The sequence below is a fragment of the Schistocerca piceifrons genome, chromosome 1 (assembly GCF_021461385.2).
Source record: "Schistocerca piceifrons isolate TAMUIC-IGC-003096 chromosome 1, iqSchPice1.1, whole genome shotgun sequence".
Taxonomy (NCBI): Eukaryota; Metazoa; Arthropoda; class Insecta; order Orthoptera; family Acrididae; genus Schistocerca; species Schistocerca piceifrons.
Genome location: NC_060138.1, coordinates 873,270,171 through 873,275,009, shown reverse-complemented (window position 1 = coordinate 873,275,009; position 4,839 = coordinate 873,270,171). Strand labels below are relative to the sequence as shown.

General features: G+C 44.2%; 1 non-coding gene across 1 annotated transcript; it reads left to right on the top strand.

Moving 5' to 3' along the window:
• The first annotated feature begins 1,847 nt into the window (after window positions 1-1,847).
• Window positions 1,848-1,922, top strand: Trnas-cga. The gene has a single exon. It is a non-coding gene; the product is annotated as a tRNA-Ser (tRNA).
• Window positions 1,923-4,839: the final 2,917 nt, after the last annotated feature.

Here is a 4,839-nt window from a genome sequence, read left to right as displayed (position 1 = left end):
GTGTATTTTTACTGCCGTCAGTCTCTATCAATGTAATTTTCAAGCATATCAGACAGCTTTTTCATGCCATATCTGTTTATAGATATGCTTCTGAAATTTTCTGTATTCTTAAATAGTAGTTCGAAATACGTAGTTTTATTGCAATAGACTTTATTTTGCTTAGTCTTACTAAGAAATGGTTCAGCTTGTGAATTTCGTTCTGTGTGCACCAGGATCGTCGATGACGCTCGTTTCATTCAAATTTAATACTATATTATATACAGGTGTTGCTCCAGAGCTTGCGTGTGCTTGGAAAAAAAGAGACAAGGTTGGCAAGGAACTTTGGTATCATCCCATTTATTATTAATTTCGATGATACCATCATCTTCTGGTCGATGTAAATCAAGTCATACTTGATGTACAGGGGCGAGTCATTCTCATCGTATACGGTGACACACTGTGTAAAGATTCTGTAAATGTATTTCTATTATGGATATATAACACTATGAAGCTGGTGAACTTAACAATAAGCATTTACTCCATTATGTAACCGAGATATATTTGAATGGCGCAGTATAAATACGAATGTATGCAGTGTTTCGAACCAAGCAGCGCTTGCCGTTGTGGCAGGAGTTGTGGCAACTGTATGTGGTATTACTACTTTTCTATGTACGTCATTTTTACTTTTATTCCTATTCACTTCTGGAACGTAAACAAATCATAAGCGGTTAGTATGAAATCATTTTGAACCGTCGCATCAAATGTAAAAGAGGATGGTGTGAAAACGTGACGCATAGCTAAAGGTTTGAAGGAGCTGCGGAGAAATATTCTCGCCTTACGTCAACAACAAATGTTTGTCATTTATACAGCGGACGCCGCTGCGTGTGTGTACTCAGTTAACCGATTAGAGCGTACGTGTCGCTAAACAAAGCGGCTCCTCTGCACGTTTGTTGCTTTTCAGGGAGCGTAATAACGGTCTTGATCAGCACGCGCCGCTGTTGTGCAGGAGGCTGCGCTGTGTAAGCTTTCGGTTTACAGGTTTACGACGCGCCCGTCACTGATGTTTTATGCAAATAGCTGCGCAATCCTCTTCAGCTGCTAACGACCCGCCGTGCATATTTTACGACCAGAGCTGTACGCCATAGCACCATCACTGTAATGAAGCCAGCAAAGTGCGGCCACGTCCCATTCTGACGCGAGTTTGCAATCCGGGATCGTGAATTACAATCCTGGGCAGTATACTACTGCCGGCGGGCAGGCGTTGTCTTCTATATGATCGTTTGTGATCGCTGATTTTAGCAGAGATTCTGTGCTGCAAGATAAAACTGAGCGTGTTTCACAGCAACTTGATTATAGAATAACCAGTAAGTGTTCTAGATGCTTTCGGTTAGTAGTTCTGGTTAGTACGGTGTAGTACAAGAGTGCTAGAGAGCTGCAGTTTATACACTGGCTGTTTGAGACATTCTAAAATCACTTTTTCTGCATTGCAACATCAAAACGTTCGGAGATAAAACATTTGTCAACGGATACAGAGAACCACTTGCAGACTACATCTCGATAATGAGATTTTCACTCTGCAGCGAAGTGTGCGCTGATATGAAACTTCCTGGCAGATTAAAACTGTGTGCCGGACCGAGACTCGAACTCTGGACCTTTGCCTTTCGCGGGCAAGTGCTCTACCAACTGAGCTACCCAAGCACAGCTCATGCCCCGCCCTCATAGCTTTACTTCTGCCAGTATCTCGTCTCCTACCTTCCAAACTTTACAGAAGCTCTCCTGTAAACTTTACAGAAGCTCTCCTGTAAAGTTTGGAAGGTAGGAGACGAGATACTGGCAGAAGTAAAGCTGTGAGGACGGGGCATGAGTCGTGCTTGGGTAGCTCAGTTGGTAGAGCACTTGCCCGCGAAAGGCAAAGGTCCCGAGTTCGAGTCTCGGTCCGGCAGACAGTTTTAATCTGCCAGGAAGTTTTACTTCTCGATAGTTCCACTGTCACCCAGCACGTGGGAAATATGAACCCATAAATCTTTCCGCCCCAGCTCTGATTTCTCTTTCCTGTTGCGATCATTTTTCCATTTCTCCGTATGAAGATGGAAGCCAACAAATTATATTGGCATTTGAAAGGAGAAATCAGTGGTTGAAATTTTGTGAAAAGATCACGACACAACGAAAAACACCTTTGCTTGAACGACTGCCACACCAACTCGCTTATATCCTTCACACTCCCTTCCTCATTTCGCGACAACACATAACGAGCTACTCTTTCGGAGTCCTCAATCAGTTCTGCACTGACGTCCAAAAATCACAACATTAACAACGTGTTGTGTGATAGGAACGAAAATTGGTGAGCGGGTTTCTACATCTGAAAGATAATGCCTATTCAAGTTTTGCGTCAGTCGCTTAGGAGTGGCGTTAGTAGCACCACTATGACGACGCAAATCAGTTTTGCTTCAAATACACACTGTAACGGTTGTGAGCGTTAGTTACCTTTCAGGTTGGACGTGGTGAGTTGATGTTAGTCAAGAATTCCTTTAAGGCGACAAAGACGCCATTATCAACACCTCGCTGAGATTGAACGAGGACTCGTACAACAAGTTTGACGTTCTTTCTGCGATACAGATGTTAAACTTGCAGGAATTTAGCCACTGTACATGATTGCTTGCAGCCGTGTCACGAAAGTCTACTGTCGCAGAAAGACAGGTTTCCTGACGGTCACGTGGCAGTATTAACCATCCCCGTATTGACCGACCAAGTGCAACGGCAATGAAACTCCATCCCACAAATTGACATCCGGCACCTGTACAACGCGATGCATGCACATTTGCATGCTTGCATTCAATATTTTGGTGGTTACATCGGTTATTAATGTACCAGCATCTCACATCTACAATGGATCTCTCACTCTTATATGTACCTGCGACCTTGCAATGCTAAAAACTTAAATATGTTAACTAGACAAATGTATCCCGAACTTCCATTACCCTACATTAATTAGTCTCTGTTGTTGAGATTATTTCCGTTAGTGTATTTGGTAAAGATCCCGCGGCGCGCAGCAATACTCCAGCAGAGGACGACAAGCGTAGTACAGGAAATGATTTTGGTAGACATGTACCTCTTCTAAGAGCTATGTCTTGAAACTACGGTATTTGATTGTCTTTCCCCCCTCCCCGTTCCTTCTTCCTCCAAAAAAAAAAAAAAAAAAAAAAAAAAAAAAAAAAAAAAAAAAAAAAAAAAAAGCTCAAATGTTTGTGAAATCTTATCTTATGGGACTTAACTGCTCCACCCTATTCTGGAGTATTGCTGTGCGATGTGGGATCCGCATCAGGTGGGACTGACGGATGACATCGAAAAAGTACAAACAGTGGCAGCTCGTTTTGTATTATAGGGGAGATAGTGCCACAGACATGATACGTGAATTGGAGTGACAATCATTAAAACAAAGGCGTTTTTCGTTGCGACGGGATTTTCTCATGAAATTTCAATCACCAGTTTTCTCCTCCGATTGCGAAAACATTCCGTTGGCACCCACCTACGTAGGGAGAAATGATCATCACGATAAAATAAGAGAAATCAGTGCTCGCACAGAAAACTTTAAGTACTCGTTTTTCCCGCGGGCCGTTCGAGAGTGGAACGGCAGAGAGACAGCTTGAAGGTGGTTCATTGAACCCTCTGCCAGGCACTTTATTATGAATAGCAGAGAAATCACGTAGATGTCGTATAAAGTTCTCCCGGCATTCGCTATATCCAAACCCCTTCATCGACTGCCACAGGGTACTCCAGATCACTTGTTTCCAGCCATCCCAGTAGCGTGGCTCTTACACCACTTCAAGCATCGTTCAGCATTGACTACAGAGATCTGTGGCTCATGAGGGGCTGCTCGACCCCAATCTTTTTAAGCCCCTACATTCAGTAATATTTCTACAGGACTGTAGGTAGCACTTTGGATCTCAATAGTGATATCTTCCGCCGATTTCATGCGATTTTGTACAACCACCCTCCGAAAGGCTCGATGGTCCCTGTCGTTCAGTACGTAAGGTTTGCCTGCACTTGGTTTAGCTCTGGTTGTTCCTACGCCTTACCGAGCGAGGTGGCGCAGTAGTTAGACACTGGACTCGCATTCGGGAGGACGACGGTTCAATCCCGCGTCCGGCCATCCTGATTTAGGTTTTCCGTGATTTCCCTAAATCGCTCCAGGCAAATGCCGGGATGGTTCCTTTCAAAGGACACGGCCGTCTTCCTTCCCCGTCCTTCCCTAATCCGATGAGACCGATGACCTCGCTGTCTGGTCTCCTTTCCCCAAACCAACCAACCAACCAATCCTACGCCTTTCCGCTTCACAGTCATATCACCAACAGTTAACTTGGACAGCTTTAGAAGGTTGAAATTCTCCTAATAGGTTTGTTGCTCAGGTAACATCCGGTGCCTAGTCCACATTCAAAGTCTATGAGGTCTCCAGAATGACCGACTCTGCAGTTACTGCTTCTCTGCCGACATCACAATGTTACCTGCCTGCTTTTATATTGGCGGGGCCGCATCTCGGGACATCTAGTGGTCAATTCCGCGTTACAAAGGTCTGTATGGATACTTTGGATCAGATAATGTATGCTGATACTGGCTTCGGCAGTGAATTCGTATGTTCCGGATTGCCCACCTGCCCAAAGTTCTGCCTCTCGTCTGGAAGCTTTTCGCGAATAAATTACGGCACACAAAAAAATTAGGCAGCGAAATCGTCCAACAGGAAAGAAGTTCAAACCTTCAAATCTTCGCTGTTGCATTGTCTGCCACAAGCTAATTTGACAGGTCTCACACCTATATTCATGTCTGAGAGGCGTAGCTAATGCCCAAATTAGTTATAAGTACGTA